Below are 14,819 nucleotides of genomic sequence, written 5' to 3'. Positions count from 1 at the left end.
AAATAGCTCCTGCAGATCGGAAGGAGCTGGAGGCAAAGGAAATAAGTGTTGTGGTGACCTTGACTGCCACAGGCCCACCTGGTCCACTTGGCAGGAGGTCTTCTCCCAGGAAGTCCACGTGACAAGGAAGTTTGAGCCTCCTGAGGCACTGGGGGCTTAGTCGTATCCAGAAAGCTAATCTTCTGCCATATACCATGTGCTGGGGTTATTGCCTCCTGTGAGCTGGAACACTGTGCTTATCCCCTCTCTCTGTGGAATAGCAGGAGGTTGAGGAAAAAGTTATTGCTGCTGTTCCTGCTGCTATTGGTGTTGCTGGTGCTGTTCCTTCTGTTCCTCATCAGAGGTCTAAGGTCGAGCTGTATAAACTGCTCCCATTCTGCTGTGAAGGGTGACAGCTGAGAAGTGCAGATCAAAGACAAAAAAATTCTGAGGTCGCAGGAATGACCTCCAAAGTATTAGAAATCACCTCCAAAGCAGTAAAAGCACACTCAGAACAAGTCCTGTGAGCAAATAGCTTTCACTTAGGCAGGGAGGTAGCTGTCATGTTTCAGTATTTAAAGGTTTCCCAGCCTGTCAGTGGCCCAACCCCAACAACTCCAACTGCCCTTGCGCCTTTTTCAATCTGAGGAGTTCCAGGAAGCCCATGAAACCCGTGTGCTCAGAGTTAAAGATAGAATCCGGGGTTAAAATTGTAGTTAATGAACATTTAATATATGTAAATGTCAGACCCGCGTTCCCCACTGGAGTTTCCTGCATGCTAACCAATGCATTCGAGATAACTGCAGAAGACAGTGTGTTCCTTCTGGCCTCCCGACGTACTGACAGTTTCTGGTGTTTTAACCTGCCACCTGCACAAACACCTGCCCACCCTGGTAAGTTAAAATTCAGCCTATCAATTCTGTTTTCTAGACACTACACAACACAGTGACAGAAACAGTAGGTTACTCCACTCCACTAAGCCAGAGATGTGACACTTCATATTATCAAACTTTTGCCATATTATCAGCTTTATGTACTTAATTTATATTTCAATAAAATTGTATCTAAACTGTTTTGTTGAACAATTGAAATATGACAATAAATCTAATCTAACTGCTGTTCCTCAGCCAGGATTATGAATTCAAAATGCTTAAGAGGCCAACACAAATACCTTAAGCATGGTCCACTCCAGTGCACAGACACTGGTCATATTAAAAGCCATATTAATGTGGAAAATATACCCATTATGTAATGCTTTGAGTAGATGTACGTTTGTAACATGGCCATGGGATGCATAAAATCTCCTTTGTCAAATATAACAAATTCCTTTCTTTTTTTGTACCCTGACCATATTGCTAAACTGCAGAAAATGCAGCCCCTCTGTCAGCAATTTGTGATCCTCAGGGACTGACACTGCAGCGTTTGATATGCCCTCAGTCCCATGATTCAGCACATTAATGCAAAGCTACAAACTCGACCATGAAATGCTGGTTAATTTGGGAAGGGGGAAGGGAAATTCCCAGGTTTACAACCTATTATCCAAAACTGCCTCAGTGCTGCAACAGCTTGAGGCACATATAATTGTAACAAAGTCAAATTAATAAGATCCAGTTGCTTAAACCAGAGTAGTGCGATTTCACATAAAACAAAATTCAGTTAGGATATATCATTACTTTATTGAAAAGGATTTCTGTCATACAAATTCTAAGCTCTGTTGGAAATGTGTTACCATTTTCATTAAGATGTATTCAGATAAGCAGTCCGAAGCTTCTTTATTGCTTAAACCAGATAATTTATGCATGAGAGAACATAGAGCACAAAAGGCCATTTAAATTAAACTTCAATTACAGAAACATTTTAGCATTGGTGCCGAACTCACTAGACTGTAGCAATTCAGTTTTTTTCCACCTCCAATTACAGTCTCATTCTATGTGTGTGTGAAATATTGTAATTGTTCTCCCTTCTTTCTTAACCAGTAATGAGCTATTGATTTTTTGTTCTTGTTTGACTTTGAGTAAATTCTACTTCAGTGGTATAGGAGATCAATACGCTTTCCAATGACATCTGGCTGTCAGACAGCAGCACAAATATTGACCCTTCAGATAATAAGGGGTTTTCTGAATCTCAGTAACAGTTCTTATAACTGTGCAAAATGCATACAAACCAGAGATAGGAATTTTGTTTTTTTTCCCATTGGTCGGCAATTTGGCTACTCGATTGTCAAAATGCAGCTGGTTAACCTCCAAGATAGAAAACGTCCCCTTCTTAGTCATAGAGTCATAGAGTTATACAGCACGGAAACAGGCCCTTCGGCCCATCGTGTCTGTGCCGGCCATCAAACACCTAACTATTCTAGTCCCATTTTCCAGCACTTGGCCGATAGCCTTGTATGCTATGGCATTTCAAGTGCTCATCTAAATACTTCTTAAATGTTGTGAGGGTTCCTGCCTCTACCACCTCTTCAGGCAGTGTATTCCAGATTCCAACCACCCTCTGGGTGAAAAATGGTTTCCTCAAATCCCGTCTAAACCTCCTGCCCCTTACCTTAAATCTATGCCCCCTGGTTATTGACCCCTCCGCTAAGGGAAAAAGTCTCTTCCTATCTAACCTATCAATGCCCCTCATAATTTTGTATACCTCCATCATGTCCCCCTCATCCTTCTCTGTTCTAAGGAAAACAACCCTAGCCTTTTCAGTCTCTCTTCTTGGCTGAAATGCTCCAGCCCAGGCAACATCCTGGTGAATCTCCTCTGCACTCTCTCCAGTGCAATCACATCCTTCCCATAGTGTAGTGCCCAGAACTGTACACAGTACTCCAGCTGTGGCCTAACTGGCGTTTTATACAGCTCCATACAGCTGTTAGTGTGCAGCAGACATTACCTTTCTCAGGACCTTATTCACTCTTTAGAAAATGGGCTAGAAATTGGGCCGCTTAGCACATCTTTATCAGATGCTACACGACCACCTGAAGATCAAAAATGGTGGAATCAATGTGCGTGCAAAGTGTGTAGCCTGCCAGTTTGATATAGAATAAAGCACTCGCTGCTAATGGGATTTAAAGCAGTCAGAAAATGATGCAAGTGAGGGTCATCTGCTAGGTGCAGGACACACTTATTTTTGGACTGGCCCAGCTAATTGCATGCCACATGCTGACCTCACTCAGCACAAGAGGACACTAACCAGCATGAAGGACTCCTCGTTAGTGCTATTTAAAGCGACTCATACACTATTTACAGGTTACTTGCTGGTTCACTACTTCTGGTTACTGATTTACTTCTAGGCACATTTTTCTGTGTTATACCACACACCTGAGTTCACTTTCTCTATATAGAGAGAGTTTTGGCTGCTTTTGCAATAATGTTGTTGTTTGCCTCACATAGTCACGAGTGCAACTAAGGTAATCTTTTGCTATGTATTGTATTATACAGGTCTCAAACCAGTACCTGTAGAATTACTACAACCAAAGCAAAATAACAATGTATGGATCATGACTGTGCTAATTGAACAGCAGAGTCAACTGATTGGTAAGTCAAAGTCCCACTGAGATAGAATGCAGAACTAGCGAAATGAAGAAAGACTGTTACAAGCAAAGCTTTGCAATGAGTTATATTTCAGCACTTGATGTCCACAAAAGTAGCTACTTAAGGAAGTTGGATAGGTGATGGAAAGCAAATGAAAGTAAAAGAAATAAAATGGAAAATTTAAAATTATGGAATAAATTATGAAATAAAGAAATGAATGTCATATAAAATCAGAAGATTATAAATGAAGAGCAAAGAAAACAGAAAAGAATAAAGATAAAAGAGTAGCAATTGGACTTCATAAAACAGATGCAATGAAGGCCAATTTCAGGGACCAACATCCTGAGTCTCAAGGATGCCTGAAAGATATCTGACCCGATATAGGGTGGAACCATTTTTTAAAGTATCAGGATGGTTACCTTAAAGAGGCATCAGACACCTTTCTTATGTTGCTGAGATTTTTAGGACCACTCAGGGAAATTGGGCCACCCTGAGTAGTACAGATGTCGGACTTGCTCTGCTCAGATTTTCCAGCTGCGGGTGCAGCTACCAAAAGAGGGAGTTTTTTTGTTAGCTTTGATGAGCAAAAGGAACAGCAGTGTGCCTCCTGGATCCACTGCATTCCCAAGGGTCGCTGCTGTTGTGCGGTCAGTCCCCTCCCCTTCTCCCCTCTCTGCCCTCACCCCCACCCCAGGACTAATCTACGGGCTGCTATTGATGAGGTAAGTGACATTACATTTAAAAATGGGCATGCTCTGAAGGCACAAGAAGTATCAGCAGCTCACCCACATAATCGCATTGAGACCCAAAGCCCAATTTCAGGCTGACTTTGGGTCTCCCATTTGGAGCTAATTTCAGGCCTGAACACAGGCTGAAGGAAATCTCTCCCCCTCACCCTGCACCCCCACCCCCCCCAAAAAAAAGTATGACGGTTTAACACGAGAGATCAGAATATAAATTATTTTACATGTAAGTAATAGCAACAACAACAACAACTTTTATTTATATTGCACTTTTAACATAATAAGACATCCCAAGGTGCTTTACAGAAGCATTATGAAACAAAATATGACACCGAGCCACATAAGGAGAGCTTAGGGCACATGGACACGAGCTTGGTTAAAGAGGTTGATTTTAAGGAGCGTCTTAAAGGAAGCATGGTAAAGACGTATAGGGAGGGAATTCCAGAGCTTAGGGTCTAGGCAGCTGAAGGCACAACAACCAATGGTGGAGCGAATAAAATTGGGCATGCTCAAGAGGCCAGAATTAGAGGAGTGCCAGTATCTCAGAGCATTGTAGGACTGGACTAGGTTATAGAGATAGGGAAGGCTGAGGCCATGAAGGGATTTGAAAATAAGGATGAGAATTTTAAAATTGAGCCATTGCTTAACCGGGAGCTAGTGTAGGTCAGAGAGCACAGGGGTGATGGGTGAATGGGATTTGGTGTAAGTTAAGGCATGGGCAGCAGAGATTGGATGACTTCAAGTTTATGGAGGGTGTATTGTGGGAGGCTGGCCAGGAGTGTGTCAGAATAGTCAAATCTGATGGTAACGAAGGTATGAATGAAAGTTTCAGCAGCAGAAGAGCTGAGGCAGGGGCAGATTCAGGCAATGTTACAGTGGTCGAAATAGGGCAGTCCTAGTCACGGCAATGATATGTGGTTGAAAGCTCATCTTGGGGTCAAATATGACACCGAGGCTTCTAACAGTCAGGTTCAGTCTCAGACATTTGCGAGGGAGAGGGATGGATTCCATGGCTAGGGAACAGAGTTTGTGGTGGGGGCCGAAGACAATGGCTTCAAGCTTCCCAATATTTAATTGGAGGAAATTTCTGCTCATCCAGTACTGGATGTCGGACAATTCATCTGATAATTTAAAGACAGTGGAGGGGTCAAGAGAGGTAGTAGTGTGGTAAAACTGGGTGTCATCAGTATGCTGTGCAACCTGATGTTGATCCTTGAAAAAACTGGTGTGAATCTACATTAGGCCGTCCATTATAATGTAATCGTACATGAGGATATCTGAGTGGGGTGGCCAAAGGAAATAGAAACTAATTCAACTGCTGGGAAATCAGTAGGTTCATGATATTGTTGTAGAAAGATGTATTGCTATTCTGATACAGCAGACAGTGTGTTTATAGATTCATATAACAGCACCATTTAGATTACAAGCTGAACATAAGCCTGTAAATTATATGTCTGTAGCACTAATCATTGAGAGAATTGAAAGCATATTCCTTTTTTAAACAGTGGTTGTTCTTACCACCTCAGTGAGTGTTTTACCTTTTTCCTTTAATTTGATCGTGAAAGAACCAATCAGATAGGTTTTCTTGAGTTTGAGCAAGAAAGAGGTAAGTTTATTATACTTAACACTCTAACCCCAATTTAAAAATAATTTAAAAAACATTAAACATTCACGCACACATTCACATGAGAATCACACGCACACAAATAGATTACAGAGGGGAAAATAGATCTGGTGGTTGTCCAGAATAAATGGAACTTAAATATACTCTCAGTGAAGTGGATGATCCGATTGTCCTCCGGCTGAAGCTGTATTCTTGAAGTCCTTTCTGGTCAAAATGCACTTTGTGGTTGGCTGTAGCAGTTTGTAGGCTTGGAGGGTCCACAGTTGCAGACAGTTTTCAAACTTGATGTTTTCTGGAGAGAAAGGGAAGCATGCAGCTTTCTCTGCTGCTGCAGTTTCAGTTAGTCCTTGTCTTCTCTGAGTTTAACAAAATTTCTTTTTTTTCAGAGATGGACAAACAGTCACATGTTTTTCTCAATCCTCTTTGTTTTGAATGCGGTCCAAAGTCTAAAACCCAAAAGCTCTCATAGGTAGGGTTGTCAGTGTTTAGCACCTGGAGGGATGTCTCCACTTATGAATGCCTCAGGTTGACTATGACTGTCCCACTAATGAGGATGATCTTCATAATCTACTCAGATAGCCAAAGTATGATTCTGGCTTTTGTCTCCAGTTCAGTTTCCTGGTATTTTGAATGCAAATTGCAGTGGCCACCTTGGCTGATAGTTTTTAAAAAGTTACTGTAGGATTTCTTCCGTTAAAATTCTAATGTAAGTTTCCAACTGATTAAATTAACATTTCTCATTTGGCACATGGGGTCTTCTTGACATCTTCCAAATAAAATGCTTTTGAACTGAAATATAAGGCAGAATTTTCCCAACCCCGTGGAAGTGGGTTCCAGAGCATGCAGGGTGAGAAATTCCCGGAAAAGGACATTGGGTTGGATCCCAATGGGATATGCCCTCTTCCAGCTTTCCCTGGGGCGGCTTGCGAGTCTGGCAGGGAACTCCTGTGGGCCTGGCAGGAAACTAACTGAGGTACTTAAAAAAGCAATTAAGAGCCTTTTTAAGCATGGAATCCCTCTTTCTCAACAGCATACTGGTTACACGGTGTATCTGCAACTCACCAGGTTGGAGAAGGTGACTGTGCAGCGGAACTCATCATAGAGTGAAACTGACCTGATATAAGCAGTATAAAGGGTGGAACTGGAAAGCCTGTGGTCAGCCACAGTGAACGGCTTGTGCTGACAGAAGATGTTCCTTCAGCCTTAAATTCCTAATTTCTTTGGGCACAGCAACTTTGCACAACTTTTTTTTATTTATTTATTTATTTAGAGATACAGCACTGAAACAGGCCCTTCGGTCCACCGAGTCTGTGCCGACCAACAACCATCCATTTGTACTAACCCTACAGTAATCCCATATTCCCTACCACCTACCTACACTAGGGGCAATTTACAACAGCCAATTTACCTATCATTCATCAATTTACTTGTTGTAATTGCCTTGGCTACTTCTGAGGGTAATCTCACCTTAGTGCCTGTGAAACTTCCCTGTGACATGGGGTCTACAAATCTGCAGTTGGTTGGACCGCTGAGGAGGTGATGCAGTTTGCTCCAGCTCAGCAGCCACAGCGACAGGGTCAGCAACTCCAGCAGCTGCAGCTGCTGCTTTCTCCACAGCCACATGCAGCTGGAACAAAGAGAGGGGATGAAGACAGAGCTGCACCTCGAAGGAGGCGATAACCTCAGCACAGGGTCTATAGGCCAATGGTTAGCTTCCTCACCCTCTCTGAACAGCAGTGCCTCCAAAGGCTCAGGCTCTTGTGGCAGCTGGTCACAGACATCCGCAGCCTCTAGGAAGAAGATCTCCACCCCAGAGGAGCAGGGCCACTCATTGCCCGGGCTTTTAAGGTGATCACAGCCCTCAGTTTTTCTGCATCTGGGTCCTTCCAGGGCTTAACTGCTGAAACAAGTTGGGTGTTGCAACTTTTACGACCAGGTGAGAAAGGTGTCTAGGGGTCTCTTTCAGCCTTCACCTGGTCTTACTGTAACAGGATTTAATTTTAAACACACTCTGTTTTGAGCTCCCACTTGGTGAATTCTTGTTCACTGTTTTCTAATTATAAGACAAAGAAATGAGCACAAACAGGCTTTCTTAGGTTTAAAGAGAAGTGAAAATTATTAAAACTTAAACTCAAACTCTAATTTGGTTAATGCTGACGGATGCACGCCATGCCCCACACTAGCATGCATACGCGATACACACATGCAAATAGAGACAGAAAAGAGCAGAAGGAAAATAGCGGAGAGGTTTGAGGCAGTCTCTGAAGAGGGATTTTGTTACTGTGCTTTGAGCTCGCTGTAGTCCTTGCTTGTATGTAGATCTTGCTTTTCGTTGTGGCCCAGTATTCTTCTTAAACATTGTTCACTGTAGGAGACTTTTCTCTCTCAGGGTTCATATGTCTTCAATGGATTCCGATGCTGGTGAGAACGAGGTGAGAACAGACAGGAGAGAGGTCTTTTCCAGTCCAGGAGCAAACAGCTTTCTGAGTTCAAATTCTCTGTGGCCAATTTAAAACTCCCCTAGTTGGCAAGGAGGTGGTCATAATACTGATTGGTTTAACCAGGTCTCTTCTGTGTATTGGGAGCATCTTAGCAGTCAACCTGGAATGCTAGCTTCTCCACCTTCAACATCTGGTAATTAAAAGTCCATTGTGGATTAAATTGGAGCAGGGAGTGACCCCTTTTGTCCTTTCCAAGTACTGTTTTACAATGAAAATGTCTTTCCAGTCAAGGGTCTGGTGCTTTTTTTTTAAAGCAAGTTCTTTCTTTACTCTAGTAAAAGTTTAAAAATCAATGATCATGTGGCAAAAGTGATGTGCCTCATTCTTGGCAGGTGAGGAAGATGTGGGAGCATTTTTCGTGTCCTTCGAGAAACTGGCAAGGCAGCTAAAATGGCCAGCTGAGACCTGGTCTCTGTTACTGAAAAGCAAACTAACTGGAAAAGGTTTATTCCTTGCTGCCAGATTAGAGTTCATCACATTATGAACTGACCAAAAATGCTATCCTCGGGGCATATGAATTAGTACCCGAACCCTCAAAAAGCAAGCATATCAAACTTATCTGGAATTTGAAAGAAGCAAGCAGCTGTCCTTTGACCAGTGGCTGAGGGCCTTAAAAATACAGCTCAGCTATGAGACTCTCAGAGAAGTAATCCTGTTAGAGGAATTTAAAAACTCTCTCCCATTCTCAATGAAACTCAAGTCAAGGAGCAAAAACAAGAAATGCTGGATTCACTCAGCAGGTCTGGCAGCATCTGTGGAAAGAGAAGCAGAGTTAACGTTTCGGGTCAGTGACCCTTCTTCGGAGCAAGGAGCAGTGGGTTCAGGGAGCCTGGCAAGCGGCCGTTCTGGCCAATGAGTTTGCTTTAATTTATAAGTCACGTTTCCAGAGGAGAACTTTTCCTAATCACCCCCACGAATCTGAAAGGGACAAAGGGTGGGAAGGTGATAGAAGCCCAGGCAGTCCTGGAAGAGAAAAGAAAGCAGCAGATATAGGGGGCCCTCCTCGAGCCAAAAAGGAAGGTGATGTGAGCAGGAGTGAGAGCCGGAGACCTGTGTGCTTCCACTGTAACAAGGCAGTAAAGGCCTGCTACCCGACCTGAACCCGACAGGACCCGACTACATGTGTTGGGTTCGGGTCGGGTCGGGCCCCTCTTCTGGGTCCAGCTTTCGGGCTCGGGTCAGGTTGGGCCGAGACCGGGTCATGCTCGAGTCAGGTCAGTCCGCGATGGAACTGTGTCTGCGCAGTAAGCGAGTGATGTCACTGTGACATCATCACGCAAGCGCTGCAGCATCGTGGAGCTTCCCAGTCGGAAGGTAAGTAAAGGGATGGTCGGGTCGGGCTCGGGTCAGGTCGCGCTCAGGGCAAAATTGGATGGACACGTGCCAGGTAGGGCTCGGGTCTGCTGTGGATTGGTCGGGTTTGGGTTTTTCCTGACGGGAGCAGGCCTTTACAAGGCAGGGCATTTAAAATTTGACTGCTGGAAACTAAAGGGGAAACTGATAGGATTAATCAGGGCACACCCACTCCTGGAAAACATGGAACTGGCTGTGGCTTTGACTGCAGTAAGGGTGCAACCCAGGAAGCTTAGTACGGCTGGTGCAGGAAAATTTAATAGGAATCCTGAAGGTGATCAGGGTTTCTTATCTGAAGGGAAAGTAACCCCATACCCCTCGAGTGGGGCAAGCAAGCCCATAGTGATTCTCAGCGACACAGGGGTCACCAGATCTCTTTAACTGGGAAAAGGCCTAACCTTTCCCCCAGAGAGTGCACTGAACACCAAAATGGTAGTGAATGGTATTGGAGGGCAGTGTATGTCTGTACCTGGAGTGCGACCTGGTTTCGGGACCGGTGACTTTAGGGATTGTCGCTAGTTTGCCTGTGGACGGGGTTGACCTGTGACTCGGTAATGATCTGGCAGGGATGAAGGTGGTAGTGAAAGAAAGACCACAGGAGGTCAGAGAGACAGGGCGGTGGCAGGAGACGGACCCCTGCAGAGCCCCTGAATGTGTAGTGGGTCAGGCCATGATCTAACCAGCACCCCAGAGGAGACTGTATTGACACTGCAGGCAAATGACCATGAGGTCTGCTTGTCCAAGACTTTCTTTGGAAAGTTAGGAGACCCAGGGAATGAAATGGTGAGGCTCAGCGAGCCAACCCAGTATTGCAAGAGTTAGCATAGGCTGCCCCGTCTGAAAGTGAAGCAGAGGTAGTTCCTGATTGCGACTATTTAAGGAATGAGGTCCTGATGAGGAAATGGAGTTCTCCTCACAGACCTGGAGATGAGGAGTGGACAGCAGTTCACCAGTTAATGATGCTATAGAGGAGAAATATTAAGAAGGGCCCACGAGACTACAGTAGCTGGACATGCCGGTATATGAAAGACCAAAACCTGCATAAGGCAGCAGTTTGACTGGCCAAAACTCCACAAAGATGTGGTGGAATACTGCAGGAATTGCCACATGTGCCAGGTTGAGGGGAAACCCCAACCTACAGTGAAACCTGCACTCTTAGGTCCTGTACCAGTGTACCCTCCAGCATCGGGCTGGTGAACTGTAAGGGACCCCACCGAGAACAAAAGGGGAAAGGTAAGCACATAGCTGGCAAAAGTTTGGAAAGAGAAGGGGGAAAAGTGACCCAGAGGGCAGGTTAAAGGAAGTCCGGGAAGAATCCCAGATGAAAACCCCTACCGCTAACCCCGAAAAATGTGAAACGTTAGACCCCACATCCTCCTATGTAACTGCAGACTCTCGAAGCACCACACCAGAGTTGCTAACAGCATTTACAGGAACCCGCAGAGACAAAGAGAGACCTCTAGGGGACAGAGAAACCGTGAGGGTGATGCCTCACCTCATCAAAGTGTCACAGGAAAATGCAGTTAAGTCTGCACAAATACCTGCAGGTAGGAGTGTCCCAGAGAACAAAGGGGAGAGTAACAGAGACTCCTTCCCCACAGTCAGAGGACAAGGGAACCACCCATACCCTGAAACCAAAAGCCTTTGCATGAATCAGGGAGTTCAGGATAGACCCGTCCCCTACTAACTCTCCTGAGGGGAAAAAAGGGGGAAATTAAAGCAGCCCTGGCACCCAGAACAGGCCATTTTTAATGAGCTTCAAGATTGGTGAATGAATGGAAATGAATGAGAGAAATGCATGGTTTTCTTTCTGTATCTTATATTTCTCTTAAACTCTGTAATGAAATGCGCTGATTTTCTTCAAATCGCATTTCATTCCCCTAGGTGTGGAGCTGTCAGGCAAGCGCCCAGCTGCCAAGACTGAGGCACTCATTACTTCACCACATGAGCAAAAACTTAAAATTGCAAGCCCTGACTGGAAAGACATTTGCATAGAACCAGACAATGTTGAAACAATGGGGATCCAGTAGTTGCTTCCCCAGTACACAGAAGTTGTCAAAGCAGATTTTGTCACATGACTAGCTGGCTGGAGTTTTTGAATATGAACTTCCAACAAAGAATTTGAACTCAGAAAGCCGCGTGCTCATGGACTGAGAACATCTCCTCTCCTGTCTGCCTGCCTCCATCTTTTCCCTACGGAACTGAATCTTGTGAAGACATGTAAATTCAAAGAGAGAACAGTCTCCTACGTGAACAAGCTTTAAGACGAATACTGGGCCCGAACAAAACCCAAGATCAATCAAGGACGACAGCGAGTTTGAGAAACAGTAACAAGATATTGCCTCAAACTGTTCTACTTACCTTTTCTTCTGCTTTTTTCTGTCCCTATTTGCATACGTGTATCGCATGTGTATGCTAGCATGGCTGCGTCGTATATCCGTAGGCGTTAACCGCATTCGAGTTTAAGTTTAAGGTTTAATAAATGTCATCTTTTTTCTTTAAACCAAAGAAAGACTGTTTGTGCCTAATTCTTTGCCTTATAATTGGAAAGTTGTGAACAAGGATTCACAAAAAGAGAGCTCAAAACACAATGTGTTTAAAATTAAACCCTGTTACAATAAGACCAGGTCTTCTTCTTCTTCTCTGGCCTCCTTGTCTTGGGAGACAATGGGTACGCGCCTGGAGGTAGTCAGTGGTTTGTGGAGCAGCGCCTGGAGTGGCTATAAAGGCCAATACTAGAGTGACAGACTCTTCCACAGGTGCTGCAGAAAAAATTGGTTGTCAGGGCTGTTACAGAGTTGGCTCTCCCCTTGCGCTTCTGTCTTTTTTCCTGCCAACTGCTAAGTCTTTTCGACACAGCACACTTTAGCCCCGCCTTTATGGCTGCCCGCCAGCTCTGGCGATCGCTGGCAACTGACACCCACGACTTGTGATCAATGTTACAGGACTTCATGTCGCATTTGCAGACGTCTTTAAAGCGGAGACATGGACGGCCGAAAGGTCTGATACCAGTGGCAAGCTCGCTGTACAATGTGTCCTTGGGGATCCTGCCATCTTCCATGCGGCTCACATGGCCAAGCCATCCCAAGCGCCGCTGACTCAGTAGTGTGTATAAGCTGGGGATGTTGGCCGCCTCGAGGACTTCTGTGTTGGAGATGCGGTCCTGCCACCTGATGCCAAGGATTCTCCGGAGGCAGCGAAGATGGAATGAGACGTCGCTCTTGGCTGACATATGTTGTCCAGGCCTTGCTGCCATAGAGCAAGGTACTGAGGACACAGGCTTGATACACTCGGACTTTTGTGTTCCATGTAAGTGCACCATTTTCCCACACTCTCTTGGCCAGTCTGGACATAGCAGTGGAAGCCTTTCCCATGCGCTTGTTGATTTCTGCATTGAGAGACAGGTTACTGGTGATAGTTGAGCCTAGGTAGGTGAACTCTTGAACCATTTCCAGAGCGTGGTCGCCGATATTGATGGATGGAGCATTTCTGATGTCCTGTCCCATGATGTTTTCTTGAGGCTGATGGTTAGGCCAAATTCGTTGCAGGCAGCCGCAAACCTGTCGATGAGACTCTGCAGACACTCTTCAGTGTGAGATGTTAATGCAGCATCGTCAGCAAAGAGGAGTTCCCTGATGAGGACTTCCCGTACTTTGGTCTTCGCTCTTAGGCGGGCAAGGTTGAACAACCTGCCACCTGATCTTGTGTGGAGGAAAATTCCTTCTTCTGAAGACTTGAACGCGTGTGAGAGCAGCAGGGAGAAGAAAATCCCAAACAGTGTAGGTGCGAGAACACAGCCCTGTTTCACGCCACTCAGGATAGGAAAGGGGTCTGATGAGGCGCCGCTATGCTGAATTGTGCCTTTCATATTGTCATGGAATGAGGTGATGATACTTAGTAGCTTTGGTGGACATCCGATCTTTTCTAGTAGTCTGAAGAGACCATGTCTGCTGACGAGGTCAAAGGCTTTGGTGAGATCAATGAAAGCAACGTAGAGGGGCATCTGTTGTTCGTGACATTTCTCCTGTAGCTGACGAAGGGAGAACAGCATGTCAATGGTCGATCTCTCTGCTCGAAAGCCACATTGTGCCTCAGGGTAGACACGTCGGCCAGCTTCTGGAGCCTGTTTAAAGCGACTCGAGCGAAGACTTTCCCCACTATGCTGAGCAGGGAGATTCCACGGTAGTTGTTGCAGTTACCGCGGTCACCTTTGTTTTTATAGAGGGTGATGATATTGGCATCGCGCATGTCCTGTGGTACTGCTCCCTCGTCCCAGCACAGGCAAAGCAGTTCGTAGAGTGCTGACAGTATGGCAGGCTTAGCACTCTTGATTATTTCAGGGGTAATGCCGTCCTTCCCAGGGGCTTTTCCGCTGGCTAGAGAATCAATGGCATCACTGAGTTCCGATTTTGTTGGATGTACGTCCAGCTCATCCATGACTGGCAGAGACTGGGCTGCATTGAGGGCGGTCTCAGTGACAACATTCTCCCTAGAGTACAGTTCTAGGTAGTGCTCAACCCAGCGGTCCATTTGTAGTCATATAAACTACTGAACAATATATATACTAAATAGTATTGAAGCCAGTAAATTGCTGATGGAAAAAATTGTATGACCACCAAGTTGTTACAGAATGCAAGTCCTGTCATAATCATAATGATAACTTTGTTCCTATGTTATGCAATTAGCATTGCTGCACAACACAACGAGCATTATATATATTCCTTAATGTACTTTTCACATTCTGTTGGAACTTGACACTAGCATGTCTCAAGTATTTAGCTTACAATTATTGTTAGAATTATTAACACCATTTTCCTTTGCTTGTTGAAAAATAATCTACTCATTAAACTAACCATTTACATATTATATCATGGATTTTAGTAAAACTATTAGTTTCATCAAAAGTATGCGACACCATGTATAAAGTTGGAAATGAGATTGGCAGTTGAGATGTATGTGGTTCTTGGTTTTGGGTGTGAGTTTGCACACATGCAAAAACAAGTCAAAATTTAATTTGAGAGTGCACACACCCTATACCTTAAACATGCTCCTTCACCTACATCTCCTAGTTTTTATGTCCATATCACTATTTGTTGCA

Source organism: Heterodontus francisci, chromosome 1 (assembly GCF_036365525.1).
Source record: "Heterodontus francisci isolate sHetFra1 chromosome 1, sHetFra1.hap1, whole genome shotgun sequence".
Classification (NCBI taxonomy): Eukaryota; Metazoa; Chordata; class Chondrichthyes; order Heterodontiformes; family Heterodontidae; genus Heterodontus; species Heterodontus francisci.
Note: the sequence above shows the minus strand (reverse complement) of the source record.